The following is a 20,199-nucleotide window of genomic DNA, read 5'->3' as shown; positions in this document are numbered from 1 at the left end:
GGCAGGTAACCTTACACAACCCTTCCTCACTTAAATCCAATTCACTTGCATGTCATAGCATCACCTCTCTTATGTCATGGCCCTCTTTGAGAATGAAAGACAACAACCTCTGTGAATATGGAAATATATTTTAGATGACTTCACTGTACAGCTGATATCATGTAGCTTGCTTTTCTGATGCATGGAGGAGGGACTAAAGGGTGAAAGAAATTTTGAAATTCAAAAAGAATATTAAAAGTAAATAAAAATAATTTATAAAAGAAAACAAAGTAGACATAGTGTAATACAATTATAAATAACCTATTACATGATACATAGGTGAAGATAATCATTAGGATTATTAGAGATCTGAATTATGTAGTAGCATATTTGGATGTATCAGACATGAGATATCTGAAGTCTCTGCCCTTTATTAGCTATGTTTTCTTCATAATATCAGTTTACCTCTCTACACTTATTGTCTTTAAAATGAAAGATTAATTTAACCCAAGAAGATTCCTAATCTTCTTTCTTGTTATTCTACAAGGTTATTTCATAGAGGATGGAGGATATGATGTTTGAGCAAGTTTTGTTTCTTTTTTTCCTTTTGCTTTTTTTTTTCTTTTAAGGTTGAAATCCATAGGCAGAGAGATGAAAAGGCAAAAAAAAAAAAAAAAAAAAAAAAAAAAAAGATTGCATAAGCAAAAATTTCAGACAGGAACCAAGTTTTTGAGGAAAAGGGATTTTCAAATCAAGAGCAAGAGTCAGACAAGTGGTAGATGAGGGTATTTCAGTGTACATTAGATAACTGGAAGATAATTGAAGTTTACATGTTTTATTCCAATATTAATTAATGGGATGGAAAAATGAACATACACATATAGTTTAGTTATTTATTATTGATTAATGTAAATTAATATATATCAAAATGTTGTATTATTTGGCAAACTAAAAACGTAACATGACTTTTACATTCTCTTCCTGTGAACTTTTGAAAGTTAATGAAACTTATATGTTAGCAATTTGAGAATGTTCCTAAATTCGTTCATTGACTGTCTCATCAAATATAGGGTTAATATGTGCCACAAACAAAGTTTTGTATAAGAAATATGGTGTATGTAAGGATAGAAAATTTTAGTGCCTGCTTTTGTTTAGTTAACAATGTAGTTATGCTTCTTATGTTACCAGAGGCCTAATTGAAAAAATAAAAATAAACTTTTCCTCAGATTAATATGACTATTAAAAAGTAAAAAGGTTGATTAATAATTAATAGCATATAAACAAAGATACTGAACCAACCCATCATGTAATAGAGTGAAAAGTAACATTCTAGCGCAATACAGGATTTGTATACAGTAAATGAAAGCTTTATTTTGCCATCCATGGTGGTTAAAATTTAAGCTAACTAACTTTTAAACAATGTCTATGATTTTAGAAATATGACTTCACCAACAAGTTTCTAGTGCTTAAAGAAATAAACTTCTGCATCTCATGCTTGAAAATACACATTACTTTGGCTTTATAGAAGTAAGGCAATATATTGATGTATTTTATTTCCCATTGGTACAGTATAAATAGCTTTTATATATATATCTTGTTTATATTAAAAGCAATATATTAGAAATATATGCAATACATTTGCATAATTTTCTTGAATTTCAAAAGTTAAGAATTTAGTACAATAGTAGTAAAAAATTTGACTGAAAATATTTAGCTACAAATACTATGAGAAATATCTGTTAAAGCAAAATTAAAAACCATAATTTTCAATCCTAAAAAAGAATAATGACACAAGAAATACATTAATACAGCTAATTCATTACTTCTAAAATTTTTAATATATATATATATATACATATATATAATACATTTATATCTAAAAGATATTTGTTCAGAATAATGCATGATCAAATAATATTTTCTACAATACTACTTTTTTCTAATAGACATACCAAAGTATAAAATAGGCATAAAGTTTCATCTTGCAATAAACTAAACCAACCTATGGAATAGAAATTGGTGTGGAAGGATACCCCTCTGGATTGTGAGATACATAATCTTGTAACTCTGTAGTTACAAGTTTGTTACTAGCTCTTCACATTCTAATGTAGATGGTATTTTTACACCACCAGATGTTCTGCCCTAAAAAACCCTTAGACCTTGATGACTTGATCAAAATAAAGAAATACTCTCTTATTGCCTATCTGGGAATGGCACCCTTAGTGTGATCATCTTTGCCTCCTATCTAGGATGAAATTCCTTTAGTATGACAAATGTATTAGGAAACTTAAATGTTTCTTTCTATAAATATGTGTCTCTGAAATTGCTTGATAATGACTCCCCTGTTATGGTGGGATTCAGTCACTAACTAGCAGTGAATGCTCTTAAATTTTCATTATTTTAACTGGCCTGTATTTTCTCTTGCCAGGGCACTTCATTTGGAGGTTCCCCAGCAAGAGCCCTTTGGCTCTGTTTGACAGTCAGTCTCTTTCTCTAGAGGGTTAAGGGAGTTACCGTCTCTAGCCAGTAGCCATTGACATGATGTTCCTCGGCCTCGGACCTTGGTAACTCACTTTTGCGGACTGGGTGAGGAGACTAAATTTCACTAAATTGACTTTGAGCATTCTGGAAACCGGTTCAATTCTGGGTGAGTATTCTGGGATAGTAGGTGGCTAAGCTGGACACAGCAATAGTAACTTACTGGCCTCCACCGGACTCTGAGTGTTATGGCTAGTTGGTTATATGTTATGTTTAGGAATTGTTTGTCTTCTGTCTCTTTGTGTTTAAATGTACTTAAACTTAAATTCTGGGAGGGAAGACTCTGGAGCTGAAACAACTTTCCTCAGGGCTATTCTATTTCCAAATAGCCCCTAGTCTGTATATGTTAAATGTTTTGTTTAATGTTATAATTGTGCTGTCTAAGTCTGTGTGATTTGTGTTCTGTGTTTGTGACTTGTCTATTTGTTGTGTTGATTTAAAGAGCTCTGTTAAGTTTCAAGAACAATGATTAAGAAATTTGGCAATTGATTATTTCAATGTTGCACCTGTGCTTAGTATGAAAAATTGCTTGTGATTTTAAACTTTTTATTTCAAACTGGCAGGGAAGTTTTTTCTCTGAAAAGCAGGTTTTCAAAGCCTGCTAGAGAGGAGTAATGAAAATAAAACCTTATTTGCTTGCCACCGCTGCCTGGGAAAAAGAAGTTTATGCTAGTGGCCTTGAAACACTAAGGCAGAAGGAAAAAAAAAAACTATTTGGTTTGCTTCTGAAACCTCGGGTAATTTGTTAACATTATAAGTTATGTTTTGCTGGACATGTGGGTTTTATGGAATTATTTAACTATTCACTGTTTTGTGAATATTAAAACTTTTGAAGGGAAAAGGAAAGGAGAATGACAGTGATTTATGAAAGACTGATTTTTAGGAGCAGTTATAGGTTTGAAGAGTTTTAGGGGTAAGGAAGAAAAAAGGTGGGAATGGAGAAATGGGAGAGGATCTTTTGTCTTCAAAGATAATGATTCAATTCACCCCCTTTCTCACACTGCTTCTGCTACTTTATCAATGGAGAGTCTAGTTACAAGGGTTATTAGAATTTGTTTAAAGTATGTAGCTGAGGGAAAGAGAAGAGTTAAGTAGAAAGAGAAAAAGGAAAGTTTTTAATGGAAGGATTTCTGTGTGGAGAAACTTAAGTGGGGAACAGGAGAGAATCTTTTGTGCACATTTAGCTCGCCTTCCTTTCCTGCTCCTTCCCCCCACTCCCACTAAGTGTGTTCCAGCTTTTTTTTTTTTTAAATCAAGTTGCAGCCACATGGTTCTCTACCTCTTTTTTTTTTAGATACATAATGGTTACCTTGGTAAAGGTATATAGTCATAAATGTGGTCTATAATTTGGTAGAGTTATTTTTAAAAGTTTAATTGATATTTTGTAAGAATCATTCAGATTCTTTTATGTGGTATTAGGATATTCGGTATAAGTTTTAATTTATTGCATTGATTATATCCTGAGGTTATGTCCATCATTTAAAGGGCTTCTGAAAATAATAGTTTTTTCTTTGTCCTTTTGAAAATGTTTCTGTTATGGGCAATATACAATTTGGAACTTTTCTATGTATTGGGTATTTTAAAGCAAAATGATTTGTATAATGTTCAACTTATGAAACTGCCTACTTAGATATGAAAGATAAGTTGTGAACTTACTCAGACAAATTTCTTATTAACTATATAAGGCCATGGCAAATAGCTGGGATATATCTGAAACTTTGGTCAATGGAATTTGTTATTGGAGGTACAATTTCCTGGGCTTGTAATTAATATTTATAGGGATTTTTAAAGCTCCACACTATGATGGTTAGTGGGACAATTACAATTACTTAAACTAGGTTATGGCTACTTTATCCTATGTTCTATATATGCTGAAGAATCAGTCTTTATATTATGTTATAATCATATTCTTGCATTTTTTTTTTTCCTCCTGTACCTAATAAGAGCCAATGGTCAATAGAATTTGTTGATGCAATTCAATTATATTATACCTTGCTGTGTCCAATATGGTTATATGTTATCATTGTATCCTAAATACTTAAGCAATTGAGTGTTTAATCTGGTCATCTATCTGTTACTAGATATCCGTGTCTGTAGATATTCAGGTTTTTAAAGGTTCTAAATGATAAGAGGACAATTAACAGTGGTCTATGAAACCTAACTGCTATTTTTATTAGGACTATAGCTGATAGCTGTTTGCCTGTCCTGTGAGACAAACATGTTTATTTACATGGGAAGCTGCTGACCACTCTATTTTGGCCTCCCCACATCTTGTAGCAGTCCTTGTGGACCAGTCTTTCTATCTCAGATTGTCTTCACCCCTTATAATCATGAAGCAGTTTTTGAATGAGAAGGTTTGCCCTTGATGGACTGATATGGGGAATTGGAAAATGGTTGATGAATGACTGTTAAACCCTGAATGGGTTATTTATTACTACATGTTTGAGATTGAGATGGAAATTATTAAAACTGTATAACTCTTGCTGTTATGTTTGAGTCATTTTTAGGAAACCCTACTGTAATATGCATAGGAATTCACTCTTGGGATTTATATATGGGATGGTTATTTGACAATTTATTTGCTTTTTTTGGTTGATTCCATTTGCCTGAAAGAAAAGTGGGGAAGAAAAGATATGAAATTGGGGAAAATGGTGGATTTTTCTCAAAATACCTGGAAAAATGGGAACCCCTAGTTTCCTGTTCACTTTGCCCTAGGCACTTCTGCCCCACCCCCTATCTTACTTCATATTGAATTGGAAATCCTTTAAGCAGTCCTTTTTCATTTTTACTTCTTGCTTAAACCTACTGGGATGTGATTGCTGGTTATATTTTAACTTTGCAATCCCTTATTCTGTTGGAATTGCCCTGGCAGACTCAGTTTTGGGGACTTTTTTTTGAAACAACCAGAAACTAGGCATCTTTCAATTTGTTAGTCTCCAGGTCTGTAACCCCAATTTCTTAATTAATATTCTGGAATTCTCAAAGGACATTCCAGTTTGGTAACAGGCCTCTAAAATTTTAGTTTGCCTGACTTGATGGTCTAACTGTGCAGGGACAAGTGGAGCTACTCTAAGCCTCACCCTTTTCCCCTGGAGTGGGTTACTGCTTTGAATGGGCAGCATGACTGTCTTGAGCACTACTACTCACTATATAAGCAGAAGCTGAGTTAAATGCACAAATGACTGAAGACTACCTAACTCACAGTGAACTGTCCATCTCAGACTGTATTCTCTGGCTGAGATGGTGCTCCAACTGCAGAGGACCTGACATGCTGCAGCAGGGAGCTTTTGTACTGCTGATAACTCTGGGGTTATCAAGGAGAGACTTGTCCTTGTCATATAAGTCCTTGCATTTTTATAGTTCTATTTTGGTTTATTTGTCTCAAATAGGATTGGTCAACATTATGGTTCTGGGACCTTCTAGGGGAAGGTAATTCATTAATTTGAACTGTTTGGCCACAGTTGCCTTTAATGGTTCTGCCTTAGTTTTCCTGAATTGTTCTGCCTCAGTTCCCCTGCTTGCAAACCCCACTCCTGTTCATTAGGACTGATATAACTTAGGTTATAAATTGTAAATGTGTAAACTCAAGATAAGGGAGAATTCAACAAAACCTATGGGCAACCAACCCTCCTACGGATCTCAAGATCTTCCTGGCCTGGTTTATGTCCAGGGCTGGTGGAGCCCTTCAGAAGGAGATGAGACTCTTCCAAATGTCTTGAGTTATCCTTTCGTTTCAAAAATGCATTTTTGAAATGCACTCTCTGACTCACTTAGGGGGGACTCACTTATATGATCTGCTTTCCCAATTCTTTTTCTCGCTTGAAATGAAATCCCTCACTGAGATTGCTGCCTGCCAATGCCTGACCCATGTCAAAGTGAACCCTGCCCATCCCCCCATTGTGCCTGCTATGTGTCCCCGAGGATGCACACCTGGCAAACATAGGGAAGTTTATTTCATGGACATAGAAACCCGGGTTCAAGGACATCCATATCTTTTGCTTTTTGCTGACACCTTCTCAGGTTGGCCCAAAGACTTTCCTGTAAAATTTGAATCCTCTTTGGTCGTAGCCAAGAAACTTGTGACTGAAATTATCCCCTGGTTCAGACTCCCTTTCTCCTCAGGTCTGACAATGGCCTGGACTTTGTTTCTAATGTTGTTCAGTCCCTGGCACAGGCCCTTGGGTTCAAATAGTGCCAGCACTATGCCTATGGACCACAGGGTTCGGATCAGGTAGAAGGCATGAACAGGATACTTAAGGAGCACATTTCTAAACTCTGGTTGGGAACTGCTGAGACCTGGGTAGGATCCTATTCAGTGCTCCACCCCCTATCCTTCCCCACATGGGGCAGGACAGCTCTTATGATGTTACTAATGATTCCCTTTTTAGGTCTCTGCTGCCTCCCCGCCTCAGCCTGCTGGATATGGACCTCCAACCAGGTGATTGGATCATGACCAGAAAATTTCCTCATGGCTCTGCATTGGAACTCCGCTGGATGGCACTCACCAGGTCATTGTCTCCAATACCTCAGCAGTAAAGTAGCCCACCATAAGGCTTGGATCTATTGTTTGCATGTGAGGCCTTGCCCTGCTCCTGACATTCCTGTAGGACCCAACTTAGGAAGATGATGTTTTTATATCTTATGCTATTTTATGGTCCGATCCTCCCTCTTGCTTCTCCCACCCTATTGGGGAAGTCTAGCCACTATTCTCCCCATAGATATGTGTAGAACCTAATAAAAACTACTGGGGGGGGCGGTGAGACTTATGGGCAGCCATGGTTCTATCTGGATCTGTGCAAACTCTTGGGAAACTTTTGGCATTTCCCCCTCTCCCACCAGCTGTGTTTTATAACACTCATATAAAAAGATCCCTCCAGGTTAAAGGGAATGGAGTTTGGGAACTTGGCCCTCCCCTCATATGGATGTGCGTCCTTAAGCATTGAAAAAGGGTTAAGGAAAACCCAGTACTATATGTGCCTAGTGGAGAGACCATCTGAGTGTCAGGTGTTGGGCCAGTACTACTGCAGATCATGGGGCTGTGAGACCAGAGGATATTGCTTCTCTGAGGCAGGCCAGGACTCCTACATTAAGGTGTATAGATTAACACTACCACAACAATGCCAAAAGGAAGGCACCTGCAATTCCATTGTAGTCACAATGAATGAATGGTACTATGAGGCCTGGGGATTGGGAAGGACCTGGGATATCAGATTTTATGTGGCAGGAAGAGATTTGGGAGCCCTGTTCACAATCCAAAGAAGGACCCTCTTGAGGGAAAACATCCCCATAGGTCCTAGTGCAGTTATTAATCCCCCCTCATTTACTACTGAGACCAGCCACAACTCTCATCTGGGAGGGGAAACCCTGACAGTTGTCCCACATGCCTTCAGCCTCCATTCCCCTGAGGACTGCTGTCTCCCTATGAGAGCTTTATGTCAGTTTTTGTTGGAGTATACTGGCTGATAAATCTGATTAGCCCCGCCCTTGCCACAAGCTATTTGCTCTGCCTGGACCTGGTGTCCCCTTACTTTGTGGGCATAGGCGTAAATGCCACCTAGGAGACAGAGACCCACTAAATACTGAATCTTTCATTCTGGCCCGAGAACCTGCCCCCAGAGTACACTACCCACGTTCCCAGATTACCTTTGGGAGGGGTAGAAGGTGACGTGTGGTACATCAAATTGGAAGGCTATGATCTGGAGCCTCCCTGTATAAAAAGCATTGTATAGCAGTATTGAGGTTCCCCCACAGAAGAATACCGTAACCTCCCTAATATGCGTCCCAACAGGGTCCTGTCTTTGCATGTACCATGGGATTAACCCCTTGTATCAGTGAATTGTGCTTTTTCCTTGGTAGAATCTCTTTGCATGCTCATATATGGATTCCCTAAGTGTATTTATATTCTGAAGAAGGGACCAAAGAACATTTTGGTCTATTGCATAGGGCAAGGAGAGTTGCTCCTATTCTAGTTCCCTCCTAGTGGGAATGGGAATAGCAGCTCCACAGCTGTTGGGACAGATGCCCTGATCCATGGTGATAGGCCCATATTAGCCCTGGATTCCCAGGTGGACCAGGATTTAAAGGACCTGGAAAATCAAATATCCTTCTTGGAGAACTCCCTAAACTCTTTTGCAGAGGTGGTCCTACAGAATCATTGGGAACTAGATTTACTCTGTCTTAAGTAAAGAGGGGTATGTATGGCCCCGGGGCAGCTTGCTGTTTTTATGTTAACAACTGGGGGTTATAAGAAAGTCCCTATCTGCAGTCAGAAAGCAGATTGAGGATCGAGAGACGGCTCAACACCAATCGATGTTTTGGTATCAGTTACTTTTCAATTGGTCCCCTGGATGACCTCCCTTTAACTTACCTAATGGGCCTCTTACTCTATTTCTGCTGGCACTACTAATTGCCCCTTGTTTGATTAACTATTTAAACACATATATGAGGAAGAGGACCCAGATTGTTAAGTTGTTTGTCACCAAAACCACTTACTCTCCCATGGTCTCTGATGAGTCCAGTCTCTAAACAGTCACAAGAAAAGTGGGAGTGAAATGGATGGACACCCCTCTGGAACATGAGAAACATAATCTTGAAACTTTGTAGTTAGAAGTTTGTTACTAGCTCTTCACACCCTAATGCAGATGGTATTTTTACACCCCCAGATGTGCTGCCTTAAAAAAACCTAAGATCTTGACTGACAACTTGATAAACATAAAGAAATACTGTCTTATTGCTTGTCTGGGAATGGCACCCTTAGTGTGATAATCTTTGCCTCCTGTCTAGGTTGAAATTCTTTTAGTATGACAAATGTATTAGGGAACTTTAATGTTTCTTTCTATAAATAAGTGTCTCTGAAATCACTTGATAATGACTTCCCTGTTCTGGGGGTGGGGAGGTGGGGTTTCTGTTGCTAGTTAGCAATAAACACTCTTAAATTTTCATTATTTTGACTGTCTGTATTTTCTCTCACCTGGGCACTTCAAAATGAAGATGTAATTAGATCAAAAGCAGCTCAGATCTAGCCAGAAAGGGTTCCACTAAGACAAGCAGCTAAATGGCCAAGCAGCTAAAAATAAATACGAAAAAGAAAAAATAAACATCTAAAATTTTCAGGTAAAACTTAGGAAAATTTTACTCATTCCTCAACAAATTATCTCAAAATTGATTTTAAAAAGCTAATAAATAATGGATAGGGAGACAATGGTATTTAAAGATATCTAACATCCATTTCTTTCAATAATCTCTCTTGGTCGTGTCATCAACACTCAGGGTTAAAAGTTATTATCTTTCTTCAGATGATTATGAAATCAAAGCCCTCTTCTCTTTCCTAAGCTCTTGTTTTGTATAAACAACTGCCTGCCTACTTAAGCTGTCTCTTGGACATCTCTGCTTGGATATGTCAAATTCAGTACACGTCTAACTAACATCACTATGCTCCCCCCTTAAAAATAATTATTTTTCTTAACAGTCCTAAGAATTAAACACCTATTACCCTATGCCAAGATAAGGTCAATATGTTTTAGACATTAAGAATGATACTATAAGCAAATTAGAAGGACAAAGGATAGCCTACTTTTCAGATATGTGGAGAAAGAAGGAATTTATGACCAAAGAAGAGCTAGAGTACATTATGAAATGCAAAATGGATAATTTAAAAAGTTTTTCTACAAATAAAACCAAAACAATACAAGTATTCCAATAAAGGCCTCATTTCTAAAATATAGAGAGAATTGACTCTATTTATAAGAATACAATTATCTAGTTGATAAATGGCCAAAGAATATGAACAGACTTTTTAGAAGAAGAAATTACAACATTTCTAGTCATGAAAAAATGCTATAAATCAGTATTGATCAGAGAAATACAAATTAAGACAACTATGAAATAGCACTACACACCTCAAATTAGCTAAGATGACAGGAAAAGATAATGAATGCTAAATGTTGGAGGGGAACATGGCAAAGCTGGGACACTAATACATTTTTGGTGTACTAGTAAGTAAAGGAGGAGTGATAGGAGATAAAACAGTGGGTGGGGTGGATAGATAGACTAGTAAAAGAAAGAGGAGAGTGATAAAAAATAAGATAGTAGTTGGGGTAAGTAAAAAAATACTACTGAGGACAGGGTGGAATGAGAGAACAAAAGTATATACAGGGGAGAAAATGGTATGGTGGGAAATACAGAGCTGGTAGTCATAACAGTGAATGTAAATGGGATGAATTGTCCCATAAAATTTAAACATTGTTGGTGGAGTTGTGAGTTGATCCAACTATTCTGGAAAGTAATTTGGAACTATACCCAAAGAGCTATCACACTCTGCATACCCAATGATCCAACAGTGTCTCTATTGGGTCTATATCCCAAAGAGATCATAAAAAAGGGAAATGGACCCACATATGCAAAAATGTTTGTGACAGCCCTTTTTGTAATGGCAAGGAACTGGAAGCTGATGGATGTCCATCACTTGGGAAATGACTGAATAAGTTATGGTATATGAATGTTATGGAACCTTATTGTTTTATAAGAAAAAAATTAGCAAGATGATTTCAGAAAGGCCTGGAGAGACTTACATGAAATGATGCTAAGTGAAGTGAGTAGAACCAAGATAATATTGTCCACAGCAACAAGATTATGTGATGATATATTATATGGATGTGGCTCTTTTCAAAATGAGGTAATTCAGATTAATTCTAATAGACTTGCAATGAAGAGAGCCATCTGCATCCAGAGAGAGGACTATGGGAACTGAATGTGGATCACAACATAATATTTTCACTCTTTTGTTGCTGTCTGCTTGCTTTTTGCTTTCTTTCTCATTTTATTTTCTTTTTGATCTGATTTTACTTGTGTAGTATGATAAGTGTGGAAATATGTATAGAAGAAGTATACATGTTTGGCACATATTGGATTTCTTGCTGTCTGGGTGAAGGCGTGAAGGGAAAGGAAGCATAAAAGTTTACAGTACACAGTTTTACTTAGGGTGAATATTGGGAACAATGTTTGCTTGTGTTTTGAAATTAAAAAGCTATTATTAAAAAACCAAAAACAATCCTAACTATTTCTCTATTTCGATTAAGCTCACCATAATCTTTCTAGTCTAGGACATCAAACAAAATTTTTTGAGATTAATTTTCCCCCCCCACAATATCACTAAAAGTTCTTTCTAGAATTATTTTATGTTACTCCAGACAATCAGGTCTATTGATTTTTGTCAGTGTAGGATATTTCACTACCTCCCTCTTTCCCTTTCCCTTTCTCCTTTCTATATCCCTTTATCACTTATAATTTTTTTAAAGCTGAATTATCTTCAAAACTGAGTTCAAATGCCATTTTTATGCTAGGTCAGCTAATCCAGCTTATTGTTAGTTCTCCAGTCCAAATATTTTTTTTTTTATTTACTCCTGAAACAAAAACAAATGAGAATTTGCTTGGGATGAAACCACTCAAGTTAAAAAAATGAAGGACAGAAGTAATGAGCACTGATCACCAACATAATTAACATGATTCACCACCAGGCATCTAGGGGAGTTTAATCTTGTTCTTTCAGAAATAATTTGGAACAGAGACTGACTGTACAAAGCAAATGTTCTAACATGACAGGAGTTTGAGAAAACTTTGAAGTCTAGTCCTCTGGACAACACCATCAAAAGATAAGGCATTATAAAGTGAGTTGTAAATCAGTGTGGGGGAACTTACTAAAACAATACACTATGAGATGGTGGGGCAATTAGTCAGAAGATTAAAGGAATTTCTTTACTTTTTTACACTAATTTAACACTGAGCAAGAACTCTGCAGTTCTATCCATGCTTTCATCCATGTCGTAGGCCTGTCTTAAAATCCTAGAACATAAAGAAGTGGTAAAACAATTGAGACAATAGTCACAGTGAAGCAGGGCAATTCCTCCCAATTCCAGGGCAGAAAAGAGTATTTGGGGTCACTCAAAGATGGGCACATCAGGAGAGTACTAAATACTTTTCTTTTGATCATACTACCAAAACCAAAATTACAGACTTCTAGAAGTATCTCTTAAGACAGCTACCTAAAATCCTTGGAACATGGAATATGATGTAGTCTACCCTGGAAGTAGAGCCTCACATTAACAAAGAGTTAAACATAAAAAAATGAGATAAGAAAATGAGCAAACAGAAAAAAAAAATCTTATCCTAGAAAGTTATTTTGTGAATATGCAATATCAAAACACACATTCAGAAGAAAATAACAAAAGTCAAAACTCCTGCATCCAAAGCTTATAAGGAAAATATAAATTTGTCTCACACCATGGAAGGATTCAAAAAGGATTTTGAAAATCAAGTAAAAAAGATAGAGATAAAATTCATAAGGGAAATGACAGTGATACAAGAAAATAATGAAAAATGAGTTAATAGTTAATTATGGAAACACAAAACATACTGAAAAAAACAATATGCTAAAAACAGACTAGGTTAAATGGTAAGGGACATTCAAAAAAGCAATGAGGAGAAAGCCCTGAGTAGCAGAATTCATCAAATGAAAAGAGAAGCACAAAAATTTACTGAAAGAAAAAAATAAAATCCTTAAAAGATAAAATGGAACAAATGGAAAAGGAGGTTCAAAAGCTCACTGATGTTAATATTCCTTGAAAACAATAGAAGAAAAGAAAGTTAATAACTTCATGAGAAATCAAGATCTTTTGGAATACATGCTTAGTAATAATATTATAAGGTGAAAGGCATGTATGGTTTTATTGCTCTTTGGACATAGTTCCAAATTTCTCTGCAGAATGGTAAATTCACATTTCTACCAAAAATGCATTAATATCTCATTTTCACCACATAAACCCAAACTTTTGTCATCTTCCTTTTCTGTCCTCAGAATTGTTTCAATTTGCATTTCTCCAATAAATAGTAATTTAGAATATTTATTTCATAAGGCAATACATAGTTTCATTATTTCATCTGAACATTGTTCATATTTTTTGTTCATTTATCAATTAAGGGATAAATTTTTTTTTTATAAATATGACTCAATTCTTTATATGTTTAAGAAATAAGACTTTTAACTGAGAATACAGCTTGAAAATTCCTTTCACAATTATTACTGACTATTCCCCCCATTGTTTCCACTCTCTCTTCTTTCACCCTGTCCATCCTGAAGAGTATTTTGCTTACGTCTAGGCCTTTCCTCAATGTGCCCTCCTTTCTATTAACCTTCCCCCTTTTCATTTCTCCTTACACTTCTATTTCCTTCCGAGTAAGATATTTTCATTTAAAGTATAAGATATTCATTCATTTAGCTATTCTTTATGAGAGTTAAGCTTCATCCACTTTTTTTTTTCCTCTTTCTTTATTCCATTCCACAAACAAAAGCTTTTTCTTGCCTCTTTTGACAGGTAACTTACATCATTATACTGCTTCCTTTCTTTTTCTCACAGCACATTCCTCTCTTATGCCTTAATTTTATTTTTTTTAGATATTATACCTTCAGAGTCAATTCACACCTGTGACATCTATCTCTATATCCTTCTTCTAAGTATCCTAATAATGAAAAAAATTCTTATAAGGAACAAGTATCCTCCCATATAGGAATGTAATAAACATATTAACTTTATTAAATGCCTTTTGATTTTCTTTTCCTAATTGCCCCTCTATGTTTCTCTGGAGACTCATATTTGAAAATCATATTTTCTATTCAACTCTGGTCTTTACATAAAAAAAAAATTCTTGAGAGTTTTATTTCACTGAATAATATTTTTTCCTCTGAAGCATTATACTGAGTTTTTCTGAGTAGGGGATTATTGGTTTTAATCCTAACTCCTTTGCCCTATGGAATAATCCTGTTTCAAGACCACTGATCCTCCAGTATAGAAGCTACTAAATTTTGTGTTATCCTGATTATAGCTCTAAAATACTATTTCTTTCTGTATGATTGCAATATTTTTCCCTTGACTTCTGAGTTCCAGAATTTGTCTATGATATTAATGGGGATATTGACTTCATATTTCTTTCAAGAAGTGATTAGTGAATTCTTTAAATTTCTATTTATCCTATGGTTCTAAAATACTAGGACAGTTTTTGATAATTCATGTAAGATGTTGTTTCGGATCTTTTTGGAATATGGTTCTCAGGTTAGTCTAATCCTTTTAAAATTATCTGTACTGTATTTATTTTCTAGGTAAGTTGCTTTTTCTTTTTTCTTTTAGATTTTTTAAATATTTTTAACTATTTAATTTTAATATACCATGCTTTATGGATCATTGCTTTGGCACCAAACAATGAAGCCATATTAGGCAAAATTTTCATTATAGTAGTATGGCCTAACCATGAACAATTGAGATTTTTTCCATTTGTCTAGATCTGACTTTATTTCTGTGTCTATGACAAATAATGTATGACCATTTTGTGTGTCTATTACAAGTAATGCTTGCTGTTGGTTTTAAATAGATACTACTTATTATTTTAAGGAAAGCTCTCTTTATCCCTGTGCTCTTTAGTGTTTTTAAAGAGAATAGGTGCTGGATTTTCTCAAAAATTTCTTCTTCTTCTTTTGATATTATCCTATGATTTCTGTTGGGTTTGTAATTGACATGATCAATTATGGTAATAGTTTTCCTGATTCTGAACTAGCCTTGCATTCCTGATATAAATTTCAATTAGATATAGTGCATTATGTTCCTGATGAGTTGATTTAATCTCTTTACTAAGATTTTATTTAAATTTTTTGCATCAATATTCATTAGGGAGCTTGGTCTATAATTTTCTTTTTTTGTTTTTATTCTTTGGTTTGGATTTTTTCTTTTCTTTCTCTTTTTTAATCAAATAAGCCAAAGATTTATTTAATTTGTTGAATTTTTTCTTCATAAAACTTAGCCTCACTTTTATTAATTAGTTCAATAATTGTCTTAGTTTCAATTCTATTAATCTGTCTTTTGAGTTTCAGAATTTCCAATTGAGTAGTTTAATAGTAATTAATTTAATTTAAGTTTGTTCTTTTTCTAGCTTTTTTTAATCACATGCCAAATTTACTGAACTTTTTTCTTTTTTTATATCCATGTAGTTATTTAAAGAGATAAAAATAAACTTTTACAATTTCTGCATTTCTGCATTTGATCGTGAGGTTTTATGACCTAATACAGGCTCACTTTCTGTGTAGGTGTCATTATTGCCAAGAAAAAGGTACATTCCTTTCTGTCTCTATTCAATTTTCTCCAAAAGTCTATCATATCTAGATTTTCTCATATCCTGTTAACCTCCTTAGTTTCTTTCTTGTTTATTTTGAGGTTAGATTTATCTGATTTGAGAGGGGAATATTGAGGTCCTTCACTAATATTATTTTCCTTTCTATTTTTTTTTCCTGCAACTGGCTTAAAACTCTCTGAGAATTTGGCTGCTCTACCACTTGGTATAGATACATTTAGTATTTTTTACTACTTCATTGTTTATAGTACCCTTTATCAAGATGTAGGTTCCTTCCTTATGTGTTTTAATTAGATCTATTTTTACTTTTGCTTTATTTGAGATCAGAATTGTTTTCTTGCTTTTATTTTACTTCAGTTGAAGCATAAGTTTTTTCAGCCTTTTAGCTTTCCTCTGCATGTGTCTCTCTGTGCTAAATGTTTTTCTTGTAAACAACACATTGTAGGATTCTGTTTTTTATGAACTCTGAACTCTGTTATTAACTTCCATTTTATGTGAGAGTTCATCCCATTTACATTCATAATTATGATTACAAGCTTTGTATTTCCCTCCATCCTATTTCTCTCCTGTTTATACTTTTGTTTTCTATTTACATGCAGTCTTTCAAAGTGCTATTTTTGACCCACCCCACCTACTAACTTCTTTTCTTTTACATATCCTCCCTTCTCTTTCTTTTATTTTTCTGCTCTTCCTTTTATCCAGCCTCTCTCTTTTCTTTCATATTTCTCTTCCTTTTCTTTGTAAAGATAGATAAATTTCTTTACACACGTTAATGATGAAATCAGTCCTTCTTTGAGCTAAAATCAATGACATCAAGCTTCAGAAAATGTCCCTCCCTACTTGTTAAGTCTAAACTAGCTCCCTAGAGGTCTCAGGATCAGCCAGAGTCAGGATAAATAAAAGTCCTTGATCTTTAGGGGCAGAAGCAGGCAAACTGCTAGAAGTTTTTTTTTTTTTTCCAAAAGATCTCTTCTTGATTCTGGAGTCCAGAATCTCCACCTTTCTCCTCCTCTTCCTGCTGCCAAGTGAGTCTCTGGCCTCTGTCACCCCACCCTCTAGTCCTTACCTATGATTATCTTAAACCCAAACACTGAGCCAGCACCAAAAATTGAGAAGGGCCATTTTTCCAAACATATTCTATTAGAGTCATTGTCGAATAGGTACTTAGCCTTAAGTGCTAGGTTGTCTGATTCAAGTACATCTATTCATAGTTTCAGCCCTTTACACCTACTTTCTCTCCATTGAAATATATCTTTTGTGCTTTTGTGATTTGATTTGTCCTGTTTTCTTTGATATCATAATATCAGAGACCCTTCACAACCACACAACCACACTCTGGTCATGTGATATACCCTTCTATCTGCCCCAGTAACAGATACAGTTCTCTTTTTTTTTTTTTTTTTTAATTTAATAGCCTTTTATTTACAGGATATATACATGGGTAACTTTACAGCATTAACAATTGCCAAACCTCTTGTTCCAATTTTTCACCTCTTACCCCCCACCCTCCCTAAATGGCAGGATGACCAGTAGATGTTAAATATATTAAAATATAACTTAGATACACAATAAGTATACATGACCAAAACATTATTTTTGCTGTACAAAAGAATCAGACTCTGAATTATTGTACAATTAGGCTTGAAGGAAATCAAAGATGCAGGTGTGCATAAATATAGGGATTGGGAAATTCAATGTAATGGTTTTAGTCATCTCCCAGGTTCTTTTTCTGGGTATAGCTAGTTCAGTTCATTACTGCTCCATTAGAAATGATTTGGTTGATCTCGTTGCTGAGGGATGGCCTGATCCATCAGAACTGGTAATCATCTAGTATTGTTGTTGGAAGTATATAATGATCTCCTGGTCCTGCTCATTTCACTCAGCATCAGTTCGTGTCTCTCAGGCCTTTCTGAAATCATCCTGTTGGTCATTTCTTACAGAACAGTAATATTCCATAATTTTCATATACCACAATTTATTCAGCCATTCTCCAACTGATGGACATCCATTCAGTTTCAGTTTCTAGCCACTACAAAAGGGCTGCCACAAACATTCGTGCACATACAGGTCCCTTTCCCTTCTTTATAATCTCTTTGGGATATAATCCCAGTAGTAACACTGCTGGATCAAAGGGGTATGCACAGTTTGATAACTTTTTGAGCATAGTTCAAACTACTCTCCAAAATGGTTGGATTCGTTCACAACTCCACCAACAATGCATCAATGTCCCAGTTTTCCCACATCCCCTCAACAATCATCATTATTTTTTCCTGTCATCTTAGCCAATCTGACAGGTGTGTAGTGGTATCTTAGAGTTGTCTTAATTTGCATTTCTCTGATTAATAATGACTTGGAGCATCTTTTCATATGACTAGAAATAGTTTCAATTTCTTCATCTGAGAATTGTCTGTTCATATCACTTTGACCATTTTTCAATTAGAGAATGAGCTTGATTTTTTATAAATTAGAGTTAATTCTCTATATATTTTGGAAATGAGGGCCTTTATCAGAACCTTTGACTGTAAAATATTTTCCCAGTTTATGCTTCCCTTCTAATCTTGTCTGCATTAGTTTTGTTTGTACAAAACTTTTCAGTTTAGGTATAATCGGAATTTTCTATTTTGTGATCAGTAATGATCTCTAGTTCTGCTTTGGTCATAAAAACCTTCCCCTTCCACAGGTCTGAGAGGTAAACTATCCTATGTTCCTCTAATTTATTAATAATTTCATTCTTTATGCCTAGGTCATGAACCCATTTTGACCTTATCTCAGATACAGTTCTCAAGACTTGCAGAAATCATCTTCCCATCGAGAGATGTAAACAGTTTAACCCTTAAATCACACACACACACACACACACACACATTTCCCCATTTACTTTTCTATGCTTCTCTTGAGTTCTGAATTTGAAGATTAAATTTTCTGTTTAGTTCTATTTTTTCACTATGAATGATTGAAAATCTCTTACTTCATTGAAAATTCATCGCCTCCCCTAAAAGATGATGCTAAATCTCAGTAGATAGTTAATTCATAGTTATAGCCCCAGTTTCATTGCCTACAGAATATGGCATTCCAGGTCCTCCAATCCTTTATGGTAGAAGCTGCCAGATAAGCCAGGAACTGGATTTTGTCTAGTAACTTGCAGTATGTTTTCCTTCATGTTGTAGTTCTGGAGTTTTGCAATAATTTTCCTTGGGGTTTTCCTTGTTGGATCTCTTTCTGAAAATGATGGATAGATACTTTCAATGACTATTTCCCCTCTGTTTCTAGTATATCAGGGCAGTTTTCCTTGATAACGTCTTCAAGAATGCTATCCAGTCTACTTTTTTTTTTTTTTTTTTTTGGTCATGGCCTTCAGGAAGACTTATAATTTTTAAGTTGTTTCTTCTGCATCAGTTTTTCAGATCTACTGTTTTTCTAATGGTATTTTACCTTTTCTTCCATTTTTTCCATGTTTTTTTTTTGTTTGTTTGTTTGATTCTTGATGTCTTATAGAGTCATTGGTTTCTATTTGCCCCATTCTAGTTTTTAGTGATTATTATTTTTTTTAAGTTAGCTTTTGTAACTCTTTTTATATTTGGTTAATTCTATTTTTGAAGGGATTGTTTTCTTCAGTGGATTTCTTTTTTCTTTTTTTTTTTTTTTTTTTTTTTTTTTTTTAATCTGGCAAATTGTATTTTTTAAGAAATTGCCTTCTTTTTCCAAGCTGTTAATTTTCTCTTGCATAACTCTCATTTCTTTTCATCTTTTTTCTTCTACTTCTCTTACTTGCCTTTTAACATATTTTATGAGCACTTCCTAGAAGGCTTTTTGGATTTGAGACCAATTAAAATCACTCTTTGAAATTTACTTTGTGGACATTCCTCTGTGAATGCATCTTAGTTTGTATTTTCTAGTTGTATTCTCTGTCACTATAGTAGCTTTCTATGGTCAAGGTTTTTTGCTGTTTCTTGCTCATGTTTTGTTTTTTGTATTTTTTTTGTTTGTTTTTTCTTTCTCTTTTGGTATTTTCTCTTTTTTAACTTTTAAGGTGGAACTCTGCTCCTGGAATAAAGATGGCACTGCCTGAAGCTTCCTGTGCAGTTCTGAAACTTGGCCCCTCAGGATCCCTAGTGTTTGTAGAAGGTAGCTTTGCCTGTTCTGTTCAGGAAACACGCTGGTTTTTCAGAGTTTGCCTTCTGAGCTGAGAATGTCCCACTGATTTGCTCCTCTATTGAGCCAGAACTGAGGGTCTTAGTTGCTGATTTACTGTGGTTAAAACTCAATTATCAGCTTTCCTGGAGTCTATATGATGTGAGCTGGATACTCTTTTCACCCTAGTGAACCTCCTTTGAAGTGTTTTCAGTCTATCTTGAGCTACAGAGTAGTTTCTATTCTGTCAGACAAGGAATACCAAAACATCAACTAAGATGAGTTTTCTTTCATTTCTTTATTTCATTTTCATTTGATATTTTTTTTTTTTTTTTTTTTTTTTTTACTCTTAGGGTGGAGCTCTTCTCCTGGGGTGAA

General features: G+C 35.1%; 1 long non-coding RNA gene across 1 annotated transcript; it reads left to right on the top strand.

The window, feature by feature from the left end:
* Window positions 1–2,321: 2,321 nt before the first annotated feature.
* Window positions 2,322–9,458, top strand: LOC116420549. The gene is made up of 2 exons (XR_004230900.1): window positions 2,322–2,626; window positions 6,906–9,458. It is a non-coding gene; the product is annotated as an uncharacterized LOC116420549 (long non-coding RNA).
* The last annotated feature ends 10,741 nt before the right edge of the window (window positions 9,459–20,199 follow it).

The sequence above is a fragment of the Sarcophilus harrisii genome, chromosome 1, assembly GCF_902635505.1.
Source record: "Sarcophilus harrisii chromosome 1, mSarHar1.11, whole genome shotgun sequence".
NCBI classification, from domain to species: Eukaryota; Metazoa; Chordata; class Mammalia; order Dasyuromorphia; family Dasyuridae; genus Sarcophilus; species Sarcophilus harrisii.
Note: the sequence above shows the minus strand (reverse complement) of the source record. Positions and strands in the feature narration are given on the sequence as shown.